General features: G+C 42.4%; 1 protein-coding gene across 1 annotated transcript in view; it reads left to right on the forward strand.

The window, feature by feature from the left end:
• The first annotated feature begins 15,330 nt into the window (after positions 1-15,330).
• Nxpe3 (neurexophilin and PC-esterase domain family member 3) overlaps positions 15,331-20,418 on the forward strand; it is a 73,620-nt gene continuing 68,532 nt past the window's right edge. Inside the window, exon 1 of the mRNA XM_059276931.1 lies at positions 15,331-15,459. The gene's annotated coding sequence lies outside the window, so the exon portion shown is untranslated. The remainder of the gene's footprint in view (positions 15,460-20,418) is intronic.

Genomic DNA, 20,418 nt, shown 5'->3' on the forward strand with positions numbered 1-20,418 from the left:
TGTGTGTGTGTATGTGAGAGACAGAGAGAGAAAGTGTGTGTATCTGCTGGAGGGAACCAGAAGTTGGTGTCAGCTCCCTTGAATCTGGAGTTACAGGTTTTTGGGATCCACACTCCAGTTCTCTGATAGAGCAGTAACACCTTAACTACTGAGTCATTCTTCAGTCCTATCTTTCATGTCATTTCTTTTTTTTTTTTGAGACAGGGTTTTCTCTGTGTAGCCCTGGCTGTCCTGGAACTCCCTCTGTAGCCTAGGCTAGCCTTGAACTCACAGAGATCCGCCTGGCTCTGCCTCCGAGTGCTGGGATTAAAGGCGTACGCCACCGCTGCTTGGCTCATTCCTTTTTTAAAATGAGATAAGAAAATTTCTTATTTTTCTATTTTTGCAGTGAAGTGCTTCATTTGCTGCCCACAGATAAAGAAAAACCATCTCACTGTGCTAGGACCAAAACTGTTTCACTGCACATTAATTTTCAGAAACGTGGCTGAAATGCCATGGCTCAGTTTCCCTGAATACGTTTCATTAGCTAGTCCCTCCTTTTTCTAAGGAGTGGCAGCTAGACATTTGATCTGGTTGGCATTGTCAGCATAATTTCTTTTCCTTTTTTTTTTCTTTTGGTTTTTCGAGACAGGGTTTCTCTGTGTAGTTTTGGAGCCTGTCCTGGCTCTCTCTCTGTAGACCAGGCTGACCTCGAACTCACAGAGATCCGCCTGCCTCTGCCTCCCGAGTGCTGGGATTAAAGGTGTGTGCCACCTTTCTTTTTTTATTTTTCTTTTGCTTGTTTTTCTAGTCTGAAAAATGACATCCAACATATTTTTATGAAAACTTGACAGAATATGATAATTATTAATATTCTGCTTTATCTTTTATTTTTACTAGATTTTGGAAGTATGAGAATATTAAGTAGCCTACTTTGAGTTGTAGAGTATCTTGAATGTAGATGAAAATACCGTAAGTCAGAATGTAGGAAAACTAAGGCATAGACTTAATATATTTTTATTGGCTTATATAATTTAAAAGAATTTATGTAACTAAGAAATAGTAATTATGTGCCTCTGCGTTCTTTATTAGATTGGCTGAAGAGGCAACAGATCAGGGAATGTTGGGAGCTAAACTTTGGACACGGGCTTTTTTGACGGGAGAGGTTTTGTTCTGTTGTGCTTTTTTGACTCATCTGAGTTCTCTTGATGATGGAGTACTTGGTTATCAATTGGATAATTACTGCAGAAGCAGAAGCTCATACCATGTGAGAATCAAGGAATCTTAAAGTTATCTATTGAAATTATTATTATTGTTGTTATTGTTATTATTATTATTATTATTATTATTATTATTATTATTATTATTATACTACAGTCCAACAGAGGTGCTGGCCGCACAGCCGGGACTGACTCATTCGTTTTGAGTAGAAAACAGAAGCCCTGGGGTGACATCTGACTTGTCTACGGTTGTAGCAGTCAGTAGTAAACTGTGGAACTATGTTTCTGCATTCCAAGCTTTCCTTATACCTTCTCTGTTAACCTTTCCATTTAGTAGGGAGGAAGTCTCTACATTTTAAAGAGGAAACAAAGCTTGTAAGGGATATCTTTAATGGCAGAATTGTAGCAAACAAAAAAAGTGACTTCATTCACATTGTTTATAAGAGCAATAGTAGCAGTAGGAAATGGTGGTGTACATTTGTAATCACAGCGCTTAGATGTGGAGGCAGGGGGATCGGGAGTTCAAGGCCACCTTTAGCTACATAGTGAGATTCAGGCCAGCCTGGGCTACCTGGGATTCTGTCTCAAAAAACAACAATAGAAAGTTAAAACTTTAGGAAAGAATCCCTGTTTGTAGCTGCATTTATTTGATGACAGGTATTATAGAATGCCAAAGTAGATACAATTTTTTCAAGAAATACTGATTTTGATATTTCATTTTGCCTTTTATAGAACAACAGACCAGAATTTTACTCTCCTGGTGTGAGAAAGTTCTAATTATGACAGCTGATAATATTCAAGTAGTTTGTTCTTATATGTCTAACTATAAAAAGACACCACAATATGCATGTTTTAGGAAATGTTTGGTCACATAGTTGTATATTTGTAAATAACCTCATTCTTTAACTACATGAGCGCCATTCCTGAGTGTATGTTTTTCCTTTATTTATTTTAGCTTATTTTAAATATTAATTACACGGGTGACATTCTTTTTTTTTAAATTTTTATTTATTATGTATACAGTGTTCTGTCTGCATGTATGCATGCAGGCCAGAAGAGGGCACCAGATCTCATTATAGATGGTTGTGAGCCACCATGTGGTTGCTGGGAATTGAACTCGGGACCTCTGGAAGAACAGCTAGTACTCTTAACCGTTGAGCCATCTCTCCAGCCCCGGGTGCCATTCTTGAGTGTATGTTTTTCCTTTATTTATTTTAAATATATAAGCATCATAATAGTGTACTTTCCTGTTATCTATTTAAGATAAGTCTAGTTATACTTTTGATAAATACTTTCAGGAATATGTAGGCTTTAAATATACTATCTCTTCTGGTAATTTTTTCATGTAAAGTTTTAAGATTGGATTTATAACAATATATTTTTTCTGAAGTAGGAAGGAGAAATACAGTCATTGGATTATTTCTCATTCATAAAGAAAAGAAAAAAACTGGCTTGATTACATGGTTGTTTAATGTATATTCTTATTTTGCCACATCTATGTTAAAAGGAGTTTATTGTAGTTATGTTTTAAACTTTAAATACATAAGCCAGGCAGTGGTGGTGTACGCCTTTAGTCCCAGCACTCTGGAGGCAGAGGCAGGTGGATCTCTGTGAGTTCAAGGCCAGCCTGGTCTACAGAGTAAGATCCAGGACAGGCACCAAAACTACACAGAGAAACCCTGTCTCAAAAAAACCAAAACCAAAACCAAAACCTTTAAATACATAGTATTTTTTTTTTCCAGCTTAGAAGAAGAAAGAGTTTATCCCATCTGACAAATTACAATTCATCATTGAGGGAACTCAGGGCAGGAACTCAAGCAAGACCTTGAAGCAGAAACTATGGAGAGACACTGCTTGCTGGCTTCCTCTCGGGGTCATGCTTAGCTAGCCATTTTATACAACCTAACACCTTCTTCTTAGGAGTGGTACCACCCACGCTTGGCTGGAGCCTCCTACATCAATTAAAAATTGAGACAGTCCCCCACAGACATGCTCACCAGCCAATGGGATCTGGGTAATTCGTCAACTGAGGATTTCCTCTCAGATGACTCAGGAGACTGTGTCAAGGTAATAATTAAATCTAACTAGGACAAAGTATATATAATTTATTTAATTATATCCCTCCCCAGAATCCAGGGGTTTGTTTTAAATTAGTGAGTAACCTAGAACTGGCGTTGTTTGTGAGGCCAGACGTTGGCTCAGTAGTAAAGGGTTCAAGTTCTTCGAGTTGTATTTTCTTGAACTTGCAGTTACTCAGTGGTGGCCGTATTGGGATTGTTTTCCTTTTCCGCTTGTTTGCTCTGCTGGTTCTCTTTGCTTTCATTTCCATCTTTCACCCACAAGAGGGAAAGAGAGGGCAGCCATTCTCTGAGGAACTCTTATCCCATGACACGATCTTCTTCTCCTACTCCTCCACTTTTTGACGTAAAATCTGTAGAATGGCTTTAGTTTTAGACAACTCAAATAATTTCCCTTCCCATCTTGAATATTTTCCTGACACGCTCCTGGTGTTGTGTGTACCTTCTGCACCCTCATGGGCAGCCTCCACTGTGGTCCCTCCCGGGCCACTTGTCTGTAGCTGCCTCCTGATGTCCTGATGCAGATGTCTGAGATGCTGAAACGTGGTGTTTTATTTGTATGTTAATAAATACAATAAATATAGTTTGCTTGGAGGTCAGACAAGTGTGCTGACACTGGCCTTTAATCCCAGGACCAACCGTAGAGGCCTGGAGGTTTGTATAGACAGGTAGTGACAAGTAAGTGATGTGGCTGGGCTTAGAGCCAATGAGAAGGCAGAACAGGAAGGCAATAAAAGCGCAGGTTGGACAGGAAGAAGTTCTCTCTGGGGAAGCTACAGCGTGGTGGTAAGCTAAAGCTAATTGTGGCTATTCGCTAGTTCTCTGTTCTCTTCGGCGATTAACTCTGTATTTGGCTCTGTGTTTCTTATTTAATAAGACTGTTTAGAAATTAGCAATTTGAGACAACATCTCTCTGTAAAGTTCTGACTGTCCTGGAACTCACCAAAATCCACCTGCCTCTGCCTCCTGAGTGCTGGGATCAAAGGCGTGCCACCACCACCAGCCATAGTACCCTTATTCTTGAAGTGAAGCAGAAGTAGTTTGAAAGGAACATTAAACAATTTTTTTGAGGTGTGTGTGTGGGGGGGTCTCACTGTGTTGCCTAGGCTGGTCTTAAACTCCCAGCCTCAAATAATCCTCCTGCCTCAGCCTCCAGAGTAGTTGGGACTATAGGCATAGAAACATTAAATTCTAAATTTTAGTGATAAAGCCTATTGTGCCATATTGAAATTAAAAATCAAATAAACAAAGCCATCCTCACAGCCTTGGAGAAAAATTAGTCTCTGTCTTTTAGGATGAGGTGCTTCTCATCTGTGAATGAATTGAAATCACACTGAGTTTTTAATTCTTTTATTGATTTTAGTGGTTATTAAATTGCGTTGAATATTTTGTGATAGTTTGTGTGTGTGTGTGTGTGTGTGTGTGTGTGTGTGTGTGGTGCTGGCATTCTAGGCAAGCACTGTACTACTTAATTTCACTGCAGCCCTGTGTTTCAGAATATTATTAATGTTGGCAATAAGAGTTTAACAATTATTTGATTTTGTACTATTTCTCGATTTTTAAAAAAATGCTACTGTAGTGTATAACTTAAGGTGGCTGGAGTCTGTTTTATGAAGGTTTACTATTTGATATTGTACTCTTTCATTTGTATTTGAGTCTGTCTAATTTTAAATAAAAGCTTTATACATTTGGGTGCGACATCTGGTTATTTCAGTGATCAGTGGCCATGGTTATTACTCACTGTGCTCACAGTTAATGTGTAGGCAAAGTTCAGAACAGTTTTGTGTCAGAAAGTCCAGAGCGTTGACATTGTATAAAGAGCATATGAAAGTCGTGTAGCTTAAGTTTTCCTGCCTGGCCCACAGTCAGGATATATCTCTTTCACCTGCCAGTCCCACAGCCTCTCAGACCCGACCAAGTAAACACAGAGACTTATGTTGCTTTCAAACTGTATGGCCGTGGCAGGCTTCTTGCTAACTGTTCTTATAGCTTAAATTAATCCATTTCCTTTAATCTATACCTTGCCACATGGCTCGTGGCTTACCGGCATCTTCACAAGCTGTTTCTCATCGTGGCGGCTGGCAGTGTCTCTCTGACTCAGCCTTCCACTTCCCAGCTTTATTCTCCTCCTTGCCCCGCCTATACTTCCTGCCTAGCCAACGGCCAATCAGTGTTTTATTGATTAATTAGCAACACATTTGCCATACATCCCACAGCACTTCCCCCCCTTTTTTTTTTTCAAAAAGGAAGGTTTTAACCTTAACAGAGTCGTTTCCAAAGCATCGCTCTTTCTTGACAAAGGAAGCATGGGGATTTTATCCAAGGGACCTATACATATTCATATGAGGGTGAGTCCAGGAAGCATGCCCAGTTAAGGAGTACATTCCTGAACATGATCAGTTTAACGTCGTAATATAAAAGAAATGATAGACCCATTATTTTAAATGTGCTCAGCTCTAGGTCATGCTACCATGATGGACAGAGATGCCTCTGGGCATGCTCAGCGTACATTACAAAGTTGTATAAATAATTTTTGGATGACAGTTTTGCTGTTTTTTTTTTTTTAAGATTTATTTTTATTTTATGGGCATGGGTGTTTAGTTTGCATGTGTGTCTGTGCACCACGTGTATGTGCTTATAGAGGCACATAATCCTGTAACTGGAGTTACAAATAGTTGTGGGACACCATGTACGTGCTGGGAACCTACCCTGGGTGCTCTTAACCACTGAACCATCTCTCCATCCCTGTACCAGAACGTTTTAGCTGAAAATAAAAGAATGGATGCTTTGAAGGTGTATTAACACAGGCCTTTGCCCCTGAAGGTGCCCTGCCTTTCATAGTCACTAAGAGATGCCCTTTGGCTGGTGATCTGTGATTATTTCTGCACACAGCATATGCTGCCTATGTCTGTGCCTAAGTGATCATGATAGGCCATGCCTGGCACCCCATACTCTTTTTTCCTTCCTTCTTTCCTTCCTTCCTTCCTTCCTTCCTTCCTTCCTTCCTCCCTCCTTCTCCCCTCCCTCCCTCCCCCCCCCCCTCTCTTTGAGACAGTAACGCAAACAATAATAGGTCCAGCCTATATTGTTTGCTCCCAGGGTCCGCGGAAGAGTCTAACAACCAGTTGAGGATTCTAATCTGAGGGATATTCAATGAATCTAAGCACACTGAGTTCTTTTTTTGGGGGGAGGGTTTCAAGACAGGGTTTCTCTGTAGCTTTGGAGCCTGTCCTGGACTAGCTCTGTAGACCAGGCTGGCCTCGAACTCACAGAGATCTGCCTGCCTCTGCCTCCCGAGTGCTGGGATTATAGGCGTGTGCCACCACTGCCTGGCTGCACACTGAGTTCTTTAGTCTTTATTCTTCTAAGTTGATTCTATCTACACAGTTTCTTTTCTGCTCCCTTACTTAGCTCCTCCCGGTCCCTCCTGCTCTCAGTCCCTCCTGCTCTTCTCTCATCATTCTACCTAATTCTTTCCATCTCAGTCCTCATCTTTGTTCTTCTCCATCAATTCTCCCAGTGCTCTCAGAGAACCAGTATATATACCCAAGCAGGAATTCTTTGACAAAGCAATGCGAAGCTTGAAGTTTTCAGGGTCACGGAGAGAGGTGATAAGGATCCACACATAAAGCAGTAATTGTCAGCTTCCAATTACAACCCAAAAGGGGTGTGACTAAAGGGGAGTTCTCTGGTAGGGTCAACTAAAGGCTAAGATCAGTTAGGGAATTTATGTGCTCAAACTATAATCTAGAAATGGCTAGGTAGAATGTTAGGGGTCAGTAAGTCACAAGAAAGTAAACTGTCTTTGGCGCCACTTTTCCCGTTCGTCCCAGCTGCAGCTGCTTTCTGACAGGGAGGGGGACATATGCTAGGTGGCTAAGCAACCTGTGTCAGAGCATGTAGTATTTGTTTAGTAAAAGCACTTTCACTCAGAGTAATTGCTGAGGAGAAAATCTAGGAATAGCACCTGGCTGAGGAGGAATTAAAACTTAATTTGCACAAGAAGGAAGCTTGGCACCTATGGTCTGTCTGGCCTGGAAGCAATCTCCTTGGGTCAGTGGGAAGTAACTGCCTTAACTCAGTATCTAGCAAATGGCTAAAACTTCATTCCAGGAATGTGAGCAGTAAATCTCTTAAGTTAGGGTCTTGTGTAAATAACCCGGGGTGAAGGTAAGGAGTTAAGGATTTAATTGTTAGTGGTTTTTTCCCTCTCTGTGGGTGAGATGAGCTAATGTTTATTTCTCTGCATTTGTCCTTGGAAAAAGGTATCTTTGCTGAAATACTTTTGTCTGGAGAATGGCTCTGGCCAGATGTATGTTAATGAAAAAATAAACACAGCTGGGGACAGCTATCCAATTACCCCAAATGTATAGGGAGAGTTGTGCCCAAGATTGAGATGCAATCGTGAGATTACATGTACACATAACATGGAAATGCACGGTAAATGGGGAGAATCATAGCTGTTATTGCACAAGAAGTTTACAACAAGAGACAGCCAGTTCATTCAAAAGGCAGTAATTCCATAACGCTGCGCGTGATGGTTTCCTCTAACAGAACCCTTAGTTCTGATAGGTTGACCTTCTGAACACTAGTTGTCACCTGCTGTATACTCCCCTTTTTTGGGGACCTTTGCTACTAGTGGCTTTCAATATTTCCCCTTTTTTCGTTTAATAAAAAAAAAAAAAAGAGAAAAAAGAATGTGTAATTCTCTCTAGGGCAGCGAGTAGTGTGGATAAATTAAAAGTTTGGAGATGACTGGGAAAATTGATAAATAATGATTTTGAAATTAATAACCAGTAATTAAGATTGACATTTAATCAATATTTGTATCAATAATATATTTATAATCAAAATATATTTATAATCAATAATTAATATTTAATATTAACAATCACTAATCTGTATTTATGTTTAGTGATTAATCAATAATCTGTATAGATGGCAAGCTGAGAATTAGTTTAACCATCTAATAGGTATAGTTGTATATAATTAGAATATCTCTACCTCAAAAGGGAGCAGAGGAGTAATATAAAATCTACCCCTAGCTAGTATGGCATAATATGGAACCAAGTGTGTCTAAATAGTATGGTTTTGAGTTATCAAAAAGACATGGTTAGTTTAGGATAATAACTCATCTATTAATCTTTGATTAGTGGTATTAATTTGATTAATCTGTGTATTAATGAAGCATTGTTAGATAAAGAGTTACCTGAATGAGCATTTGTGGGACCACGGCTGTAGTTGAAGCTGACCTAATAATGTAAATTTGTGATCAAGGCAGTAATAGACCATTTAGTTATGAGATGGCAGTATCAACATGTGTCAAGGTATACATAGCAGGACTTACATACAGAACAACTGTCATAAGTACATGAGGGGAATGTCTGAAGTACATTCATTTCAGGACCATGAGCAGAATTTATACAACTAATAATAGAACAATTTTTTAAAAGGCAGTCCAGTTTCTGGGTAAGAAAGTTCCATATAGCAAAAAGGAATGGGGGTGTAGAATTCGCTCGTGGTTACTTCATGCTGACTTGGGGTGAAGTTGGGAGTTCACAAGGCTGGAACACAGTGGAAACTTAGGGAAGAGCAGGCTCTTTCATGCTTTGCCCATACAGGCTGAATCAGTCTCTGCTGAGAGGTAACCGGAGAGTGCAGAGGAACTCCTCAGTGTGTGGGCTGGTGGGTGGGGTGTAGACCTGCAGCTAGACAGCACATCCCTGGCCCAGAGGATGACAGCCTGTAACTCTTAAATGATTAGAATTTCTGCTGGAACAAATACATGTGAACAGCAGAACATGCAGTTAAGGAGTTTTAAAGGGGAAACTCTTTCTCTTAGGTATACATTTGGAATATTAAATATATAGTTTTAGCAAATGAGAAAAGGGCAGGGAGAGAGGGAAAGCCCCCCCCCCCCAAAAAAAAAAAGGCAATGTAGGTGGGAAGACAAACTGTAGTCAGGTAGTATTTTTCTCAAATCTTTCTTGGCTCGTGGGCAATGATGAACTTAGATCTTTTGAATCTTATAAGAACCTTCTTAAAGAGATAAAAACCTTAGACATATTAGTAACATGATAACAGTGGTGATACTTAGAGCAAAATTATGAACCTTAGGAGTCTCAACAAAACAGCAGGATAGCAAGAGAATGAAATCTGAAATGTGTCATTTTTATATACAGCGCAAATGTATATAAATGTTCATTAAAAGGACCTGGAATTGTATCAAGTTATTCATAAAGTCAAGGCTTAATTATTAGAAATGTAGAGGTAAATGACAGCCTGTACTCAGACTGGCAGCTTGACCTGTAATATTAATGTTGATGGAGGAGGCAATAAATCTGATTTAGTTCTATAAGGAAAAATTACAGGATGTAAGCATGTGAATTTAACAGATAATGATCAGGTAGTTCATATGAGAAAGTACTCTATCCACAAACTTTTGACACAAGGTTGGACTAGTTTTGCTTCCTTGGGGTAAGGTTTTCCATAGATATCTCTGATAGGGCCTGGGAAAACTTGGAGAAGGCAAGCTAAAAGCAAAACGCTAACAATCTTTAGGGTGTAGAGGTATGGTAAAGAAGCAATCTTGTAGGTCTATGAAAATTACCTTATGATTTCTAGGAATGACCGTAGGAGATGGCAAGCCAGGCTGTACAGTTTTCATTGGTTTCATGATCTCATTTAATTTTTTTAAGATCTTGCAACAGTCTCCATTTGCCTGATTTTTTTTTTTTTTTTTTTTTTTTTTGTTTTTTTCGAGACAGGGTTTCTCTGTGTAGCTTTGCGCCTTTCCTGGAACTCGCTTTGGAGACCAGGCTGGCCTCGAACTCACTGAGATCCACCTGCCTCTGCCTCCCGAGTGCTGGGATTAAAGGCGTGCGCCACCACCGCCCGGCTGCCTGATTTTTTCTTAATAACAAATATTGGGGTGTTCCAAAGGCTGGTGGATGGCTCTAAATGACCTTTATTCAGTTGCTCCTCCACCAGATGGGTGGCAGCCTCAATTTTTTCAGCACTCAAGGTCCACTGTACAACCAAGATAGGAGCATCAGACTTCCACAAAATGGGGTCAGCAGGGATTTGAACAGTGGCCCCTAGGATAAATTTTGATAGGCCATGTTTGTCATTATTAATTTCTGGAATAATGGGCTCAATTTTGCCTTGGGATTGTTTAATCCAAGCCCTTTTCAGGTTTAAACCCATCTATAGCATTTGAGCTGATATTAGCCTATAGCAGAGATTAATGATACACTCATTTGTTGAAGCGTATTTCTTCCCCACAGATTGTTAGGTATGGAGGGGAGGGGATGCGATACGGACAGAATATGCCATGATTTTTCTTTTTTTGTTTGTTTGTTTTTTGTTTTGTTTTTCGAGACAGGGTTTCTCTGTGTAGCTCTGGCATCTTTCCTGGAACTCACTCTATAGCCCAGGCTGGCCTCAAACTCACGGAGATCCGCCTGGCTCTGCCTCCCGAGTGCTGGGCTTAAAGGCGTGCGCCACCACCGCCTGGCGCCATGATTTTTCTATACGACCATCTAAATATTTCTGAGCTTCTAGCTATATTATTAGCTTGACCTAGTCCCAATAGAGAGGAAGGAGTAACAGCCATCTTCCAAGTACTCAGTCAATCTTTTCCTGAAATGTAAGAATTGTCCGTGCCAGTGTCTAGAAAACCATTTATTTTCTTTCCTTGTACTTTAAAAGTTTTAGTCGGTCTGGAATCCTTGATTTTCTGAATCCCAAAAGCCACGTCACGAGATCGTTAACCGGCAGCTCCCCTTGTAGCTGCTGAGACTGCGTGTCCCATAACCGGATATGAGAGCAGGAGCAGCTGTGTTATGAGCTGTTCTGCACGAATCTGAGTTGTTTCTGTAGGAGGTTGAACAATGATCTTAATTTCTCCAGTAAAGTCAGGATCAGTCATTCCTGGGACAACATTAATATCTTGTATAGCAGAGCAGCTATGGCCTATGATTAGCCCCAGTGTCCCTTCTAGGGGAGGTCCATAGATTCTGGTGTTAAGGCATACTGTTGAGGAATCAGGTGTTAGTATTGTGAAGGTGGTGGAACATAAGTCCATTCCTAAAGCTTATGCATCTCAGACCTCAATAAAAACTTTATCCATATTCAAACCTTTATGAGTTATTCCATCACTTTAGACCTAACTTAGGCATGTATCCTCAGCATATCTAGGTTATTTACTCAGACTCATGTTATCATTCATAACATATCTAGATGTTTGTATGTTATATTTACCTATCTCAATAACTTGTTCTTTATATATCATAAGTTATTTTTTAACTTTCCTAAACATTCCTTGTATCTAAGCCTTCATATACTTATAAGAACTTTACATCTTAAAAATCTTTGTATTTAATTCGTCAGGAGACATAGGTGATTGATTACTGAGAGCAGCCAATGTAGAATTCCTTTAAACAAAGGAATAGTAAAATGTTATTTTGAAATCTATTTGGTGAGCTATCTTTTATTTGAAATAGGATAGTAAGGTAAATTATCTTTAGACCTGGTAAGTGGAAATATAATCTGAATCGTCCAAAAGTGTACTTTGGACAAAATCCTGGCAATAAGTAAGAGGCATGGTATAGTTTGTCTATAGTGAGAAGTTCAAACATTTTAAATGCCAAGGGGCAAAGCAAGGAATTGATTGTATTAATGTTTAGTATACTTAGCATGTATATGAATATAATCTTGTATATATTAGAGAATTTGATCATTTATAAGATCAAATATATCCTTATTTGTATCCTTAATAATTATCTTTTAATAACTTATAATTTAACTTGTATCCTCAGTAATTATATTTTATTAGCTTATAATTTAAGTAAAACTTATCCTTAATAGTTTATAGTTTAGGTTGGCTATTAAATCAATAAGTTGTATTTAATTATTTTTAATAGTTTATAATTAAAGTAAACTTATTATTAACAGTTTATAAGTTAGTTGACCTTATAAACTTAGAACTTTAAGTTTTATGCCTATTAGATTTAGCTTTAAAAATAAGTTTGTATTGAAGTTATTTTAATATAGAAACAAGAGCTCTTAATCAGAAATACAGTATATAAGGAAAATGACAATTTAATAATCCTTTAATGTGTATCATGAAATAAAATAAGCACAGTTAAAAAAAAACCTAACATAATTGTTTCATGAGTTAAAAGTGGGAAGGATTTATATTTAAGCTATGTCAGCCTGTCTGTGTAAGGCCAGCCAGCCTTCAGGAATGGTAAGGGGAGGGGGAGGGGTCAAGACTGGGGTGGAGATGCTGAGATGAGGCACATGTGGCAGAGAGTTAGATTCCAAGAGAAAACGGAAAGCAGATATTTAAAAAGAAATAAATAAGCATTTATTTAGGTAGCATTTTTCGGTCTCCAGACGTCTCCGGATGTCCGAGAAAATCCTTAAGAATTCAGATAGTAGGAAGGCGTCCCTCCCTTCATATCTGATAATTAGAAGTTCTTACACTTGGCCAAGCTTTTAACTAAGAACTTTGTAGAAAATAGTTAATTTAGAAAGCAAAAGAGAGAGAGAAAGACAGTTTTTTAATGCAGCTATAGGAGGAGAGCTGAAGGAACAGTTTGAGTGTTGGGGACTTGCCATTAGTTTTAAAACTGGCTCTGGCTGGGCTGTGAGGCTTGTTATTTAAATGAGGGCTGCTGGAGCTGGGGACAGCTATCCAATTACCCCAAATGTATAGGGAAAGTTGTGCCCAAGATTGAGATGCAATCGTGAGATTACATGTACACATGACATGGAAATGCACGGTAAATGGGGAGAATCATAGCTGTTATTGCACAAGAAGTTTACAAGAGACAGCCAGTTCACTCAAAAGGCAGTAATTCCATAACGCCTTGCGTGATTGTTTCCCCTAACAGAACCCTTAGTTCTGATAGGTTGACCTTCTGAACTCTAGTTGTCACTGATGTATACTCTCACGGACTTTTGCTACCAGTGGATCTCTATAAGACAGGGCCTCACAGTGTATGTAGTTCTGGCTGTCCTGGAACTCACTATGTAGACCAGGCTGGCCTTGAACTCATAGAAATCCACTTGCCTCTGCCTCTGCCTCCCAAGTACTGGGACTAAAGGTGTGTACCACTGTGCCCAGCTGACACCATACTCTTGAGCTGTGGTGGGTGTCCTGGTCCCAGAAGGCAGTCCCAACAGAGGCAAGTAGCCAGGGTCAGGCCAGCAACAGTTATCAAGTTGTGGCTTACCCGAGAGCTGATAAAGCGCTGAACAGCTGAAGAGCCTCCAGGGCAGGAAGAAGGGAAGTGGAAGTAGAGAAACCAGAACTGAAAGCTGGTAAAAGGCTGTCAGGAACCAAAGAAGAGAACATGCTAGCCCTGATCTCTAGTACCAGAGAGCTAGCACATCCTTAGGCCAGAAGGTCTCAGCCACCTGGCTGAGAGTCGTAATACTTGTCACGGGCTAAGCGTCCTGATCAAGGACTCTAACACTAGTAGGGTTCTGATACTCATGGCATGGACAGAGACTAACAGGAGAGGATGCCACCTGCTGCCACTCACTGCTGCCCACCCAGTGCATGACAGAGGAAATGGAAACCTGTTCACCCAGCTGACGGTGACAATGGGCATCAAGCCCGGAGCCTTGAACATACCAGAGAACGGGTCTACTACTCACTTAGTTCCTAGCCTCAGAATCTATACTTTGTTTCGTTTTTGGAGCCAGGGTTTCTCTGTGTAGCCCTGACTGTCCTGGAACCCACCATGTAGAGCAGGCTGGCCTCGAACTCGGAGATCCGTCTGCCTCTGCTTCCTGTGTGCTGGGATTAAAGGTGTGCACCACCACCACCTGGCAGAATCTATACATTCTTTTTTTTTAAATTTTTAGTGGAATCTATACATTCTTAATGTAGTTTTTTATTAATCCTTTAGAACTCCATGCAATGTATTTTGATAATTTTCACCCTCAACTCCCCTGCGATCCACTCCCAACTCCCTTCACTAACTTTACGCTCTCTTAAAAATTAAAAAAAAAAAACAAAACCAAAAAACTCACGTAGTCCAATTTGTGCTGCCCATATACTCACAGGTGTGGGACCATCCACTGGAGAGTGGTTGACCTACCAGGGCCCATACCCTTAAAGAAAACAGTATCTCCTTTCCCCAGAAGCCACTAACAGCTCTTCAGTTAAGGGTGGGTACACATGAACCCTTCCTCCCGCCATGCGTCAATGTTGGTTGGTTCGATTTTGTTCAGGTCTTGTGCGGGCGACCACAGGTGCCGTGAGCGTATTAGTGCAGTGTTCCTGCCATGTCCTGAAGACAACTGTTCTGCTTCAGTCCTTCCTGACCCCAGGCTCTCACAGCACGGTGGTCAATAAATATAAAGATAATTAATGCCAGTTGTAATTCATATTAATTCTTCTTCGACCTGAGGACAAAGCCTGATGGCATGTCTCCCCCCCCCCCCATCCAGTATTTTTTCTCAGATTAAAAGATTAACTTCACTGTGCTCTATGAACTTTCGAGAAACACAGCAGAGCCAGGGATGTCTTTTATCCCATGAAGGCCCTTCTGTCCTCTAGGGACCCCTCTCGCTCCTCCTCGGATTCGCCAAACTGCTTCTGCGGTTTCTCCAGCTAACATGTCCAAACCAGGAAAAACGAGGATTGAGGGATGGGTTGGGTGGAGTATTCTGGCACTTTTGCCAAGAGATTAACTTCAAAGCAATGAAGCGTCAAGGCTCTGCTCTCTCCATCCTCGCGTTTGGGAAGCCGTGCTTCTCTGGTACCAGGAACCAGCAACTCCACCGCTGCAGGGATACGACGGCGTCGTGCTTAGTTCTTAGGCAGAGAAGATCCTGCTGAGGGAAGCTCCAGGGGACCAGCTCTCGGGCCAGAGTGAGGGAGGCGCACAGTCACCAGAGTGCAAGAGCCCTGTGGTGGCGGATAGCACTGGCGGTGCCAATTCCTTGTCCTCGCCTCCGGGCACAGCACCCAGCTCGCGCGGCTGTCAGTCAACTTCCCTGCCCCGCCCCTCCCGTAGTCGGACCAATCGTCGCCGGGGGTCGGGGGTGAGGCGCCGGTAGCGGGGTCAGGAAGCCGGGAAAGAACGGCCTGGCGCCGAGGCCACCGATCAGAGCGTCCACACATCCCGTAGGAGGGCGAGCGGCGGGTTAGGATCGTGGACCGGGTGAGTGCGAGCTGCGACCGTGCGCGGAGCGGGGCGGAGCTTGTCCCGGGAGCGCCGGGTGCCGCGTGCCTCGCGCGCCCCTCGGCTGCAGAGAGCCCTGTGTTCCACGCTAGGATCCCCGCGTCCCTGGTGACCCCAGCTCCGGTGTGGGGAGCTGCGGCCCCGGGAGCCCGGACTGCGTGCCAGGGCCCTGGAGCAGAGGCCCCGACCGAAGGCGCAGGCAGAGCTTCAGCCTTGGGCTGCGGCAGCCTGGGACCGGAGGATCAGAGCCGCTGCAGAGATGGGGCGGGGCGAGGCTGAGCATCTCCATCCTCAGTTTCTCCACTTGCAGCAGCGCCCCTGCACCGGGTAGCGGGCACCTGAGGTGGCCGGCACCCGAGAACCGCAGCCAAGCCCCTCTACGCCCCATCCCACCCCGTAACTCCATTCTCTTCCCACACCCAGTACGGAGAGCTTGGCGACACAGCTCACAGTCCCCTATGGCTAGTCTCATCGCTGCTCTGGGAGCCAGCTGTCTCTTGGCTGGTTGTCCTGTCGTACTTTGGATTACTCTGGCCTTACCGAGCTGCAGTTTTGGGAGGCATCAGGGTAATTATGCAGGGGGAAACCAGTGCGTGACCGAACTCAGTGTGATGTTGAGATCTTAGCTTGTGGTCCATTGCTACTTGACCGAAGTCCGGAAGGGCAGTGGTGCTAAGATAGGTTACGAGGCAGGATTTTTGCAAAATGAATACGAAATTGTAATTTTCCCCTTGCTTTTTTCATCGTTTGCTTCGAAGGAAGAATGTTGCCATGTTTCCAACTGATAAAAGAGTCCCACTGCTCCGGTGGTCGTGGCCTCCTCTTCCCACTGCCATTATTTGTTATTTGGAACAGTAGGGTGTGCTAGGAGCTGGCAGAATGCCCGAACCCTTGGACTGTCTGATTCCTCTCCAGGGAACGGCACATCATACTTTAACTCTGCAGTGCTGGGCTCTGCCCCCTTTGGACTGGGTTTACCATTTTCTTTCCATGTCTGTTATTCTTCTATCTCCTCTGGGTTGACAAAGTGCTGTACTTTGTTACTGTGCAAGGAAATGAAGGGATAGGTCAATGAAGAGGGAATAGTTGTCCCTAGTGCCCAGAATGGAGTTGTCCCTAGAGAACGCCGTGAGACGTCATTCAAAATTCATTTTAGTGCCACCAGCCCTTGCCAACTGATGTAAGGAATATCCCTTGGCTACTCTGTTTATGGTTCTTCTACTTGACTGTGTACTATAGTTATCTAGGGACTGTTAAGGAACAGTATCGGGCCCCTTCCCATAGATTCTGGTTTAATTTGTTGTATGGGCCCAGGGCCTCGCATTTTAAAAGTGTCCACGATGATTGTCAATGAGCAATGGCCTAATTCTCTCCTTCATAGTACTTTATTTTGTGTGACTTACTAAGCTTCTCCACCTGCCATGCAGTCTCCATGAATGCATTGGGTCCTGCCTTGGGACACTCCAATTGAGGAGGTCTAGGTGAGTCAGCACTTTGGGTCATTTCACGTGGGGTACAAGAAATGGAAGCTTCATCTGTGTTCACAGTTTGATCTTGGATGGATCTCCAGTTCTTTCTGTTAAATCTGTTAAATTTTACTCGGTTAATCTCAAATTTTTTGTTTTTGTTTTTTCTCTTTATAGCCCTGGCTATCCTGGAACTCACTATGTAGACCAGCCTGCCTCTGCCTCCTGAGTGCTGGGACTAAAATGGTGTGTCATGATGCCTGGCTGTTTCCAAATATTTCTAAACTTCAATTTTTAATTTTAGAAATCAGTTTTCTCTTCTGCAACTATTATTTCCAGACGACTCTGAGCATTTTAGTGTGAGGTCTTTGCAAAGACAGATCTCTATAGACTCTCAGGCAGTGTCTATTTAGGTAGGGCTCTATGTGTCAATAGAAATCTCCAGCCATAAGGGGTGTCTTGTATTGCTCTGCGGCCCCATAGTTCTGTTAGCTTTGGAGTCCTTTACTCTCCGTCAGCATCACTGACCACTCCTTTGCTGCCGCTTCTCGGCTCTGACTCACACTGATGTACTCTGAGAGGCTCCCATTTGTGTAAACCCACAGACCGCACCCACCCATGATGCAGCTCAACTTCTGTGCATCCTTGGTCTTCCACTCTGAGCACCATCAGGAAAACCTGTGACTTTCATGGCCAGCTCCTTGAGAAGATTTTCTGTCGTAGAGTACGTGGGGTCCTGGTGACAGAGTTATTCTTTGTTTTCATAGCTGTGTCCTGCTCAGAATTTATGGACACTTTAGGGTGGGTGAGTGCCTTGGTAAGGGAGAATGGCACTGAGGTGGGGCATGTGATGGTTCAAGTTAGTTTTGACATTGTGTGGAGTGGTTTAGAAGGGTGGATTTATTTATTTATTATGTATACAGTATTCTGTACTGCATGTGTCCTTGCAGGCCAGAAGCGGACACCAGATTTCATTACAGGTGGCTGTGAGCCACCATGTGGTTGCTGGGAATTGAACTCAGTGCCTCTGGAAGAGCAGTCGGTGCTCTTAACCACTGAGCCTAGAAGGGTGAATTTATTGCCTTTTCCATCTTGTATCTTCTCTCCCTTCCTCCCTCCAGAACCAGGGGCTGTGCACTCTAGGCAAGCACTTATTACTTATATCCCCAGCCCACACTCCTCTTCAACAAAGGAATTAACTCACTCTAACATGAATGCCAACTTTTAAAAGGGAATTTCTGGCCCTCGGTACAGTGTGTTACAGAATGGACCTCTGTAGCATTTGTTTTATGGATTGAATCAATGTGTGTCATGTAAACAGCTAATACTGTGGGGGAATTGAAAAACAAAATATTAGACCAGGCATTGTGGTGCATGCCTTTAGTCCCAAGCACCTGGGAAGCAGAGGCAGGTGGATCTCTATGAGTTCTAGGCAAACCTGGTCTACATAGAGTTTCAGGCTAGCCAAGGCTACATAGTGAGACCCTGTCTCAAATAACAACAAGAACACATCCCCAAAAAAGAAAAAGTATGAAATATTATCATTAAGTTGCTTTTATTCTCATATGTAGCTTCTTTCTTTTTTTAAAATTCTTTCTAAATTTTTAACCATTGATGGTTAAAATGGTGCTGGTGGGTTGGCGAGGTTGGCAGTGTTGGCGGGGTTGGTGGAAAAGTCACAGGCCATGGCTACCAGAGTTAGAAAGAGCTGTATTAGAGAGAAGCCAGGCCTGGAGAGGAAGGAAGATGCGGGAGCAGAGCCGGAGAGGCGCAGAGAGGAAGCACAGAAAGAGAGGGTGGGGGTCCGCCCCCCTGATGATCTAAGATGTTAGACCCAAGCTGTGCATGTACAGAATCTTAACATTCCAGACTTCTGCTTATTATAAAAAAGCAAGTAAATAGGCGTCGTTTCTCCCAGAAAAACTGCTTCGAGCTGACTTGGTGGGCGTCACTTGGCTCTTGGGGGGGGGTAGGGAAGGGGGTCTTCCGGAGGTAGACAGGCGTTCTGGAATGATGGGCTGACCTGCTGCCCTGGAGCCGTCCATCCCTCTTGGCTTGGCACTCTGGCTGCTTTTGTGTCTGACAGGATGCTGGTGAGACAGGAGAAGCCTGAAGTAGATCCCACCTGTCCAGATAGATTTAAGCTGGTTTCTGGAGCTTGGGAAAAATTTTGAACATATTGAGAAGCAGCCACGAGAAGATTAGTGACCATGGTATCATTTAGTACTCTGCTTGTATTGGTTAGTGTTAATGAGAGAGACAGAGAGATTGGAACATGCTAAGCTTTATCAGAGACAGATTGTTTTAAGGCATCTGTTTCCTTTACTAGTTTAGCATCCAGGAGACACAGGTGACCAATTGTTGAAAGCATTTAATAGTAATAGATGGTTATATTAAAGTCTGTTTTTGCAGAGCCCAGACACTTTTGGGTCTGGGGGTGTAAATACCTTTTAGCTGTTACAGTTTCTTACTTGACGGTCTCTGGACTCCAGTTCTGTGGTGGTCCTGTACCATTAGCTGAGCAGTGAGCTAAACAGGGAACTGGGAAGAGAGAAAAGCTTGTGGTGCATGAGAACTTATTTCTCTGGAATTAGGGACAAGGCAAAGATCAGGGCCCTGTCTGTGTGCACGAGGAGAAGCACAGGCGGGTGGGTCTGGAGTGAGGCACATGGAAGAAGCAATGGAATAAAAGCTCCTATCTTAGCTGGAAAATCTTTTCCCATTAAGTAACCCTGAAAGTGCAATTAAATCTGGTGAGGTGGGTAAGGCTGTCCTCTCTACCCCGACAATAGGGAAACGAGGAGAGGTGATACCCCAAAACTCCCAGGACTGGGTCAGTGGCTCTGGTGTCGAGAAGGAAAGAAACGGATTGCTTCCATACTGTGTTCTGGGTTCCCTTCGAGCCTGTGGCCAAACCTAGGTCTGCTGGAGGTCTTAGCTTGATGTTCCCATGTCATCTTGGTGCCTGGGGGCAGTCAGTCTTTCTAGGTGGCACCTTCAACAAAGCTCAACTGATAGCCTGGCAGAGCACTTACTAGCCCACATGGCCTTTTTCCTCACTTAAAACAGGGAAACTCACTAAAGAGGTGTAAGTGTATAAATTTAAAAGACATTATAAGATAGTTCTGTTAGTAATATAAATTAGGATAAAAAATGAACCAGGTACATTTTGGACTTACCAAAATAGGATAGATAATGGAATATTTTCTCTGAGTTTGTCAAATGCAAATGGACTAGACATTGTTGAGGTATTTATTGCTTGTATATATTGTATATAGTTATCGTACTTATTGTATATAGTTTTTCTTATATTAGTTATAACTTTTTTCTTTTCTCTTTTTATTAGAATAATAAGGGGAAATGTGGTGATATTTTAATTGTGCTGAAATGTGATTTTATTTGTATGTTAATAAATAAAGTTTGCCTGGAGATCAGAGGTCATAGCTAGCCAGGAACAAAAGTCAGGCGGTAG

The sequence above is a fragment of the Peromyscus eremicus genome, chromosome 12 (assembly GCF_949786415.1).
Source record: "Peromyscus eremicus chromosome 12, PerEre_H2_v1, whole genome shotgun sequence".
Classification (NCBI taxonomy): domain Eukaryota; kingdom Metazoa; phylum Chordata; class Mammalia; order Rodentia; family Cricetidae; genus Peromyscus; species Peromyscus eremicus.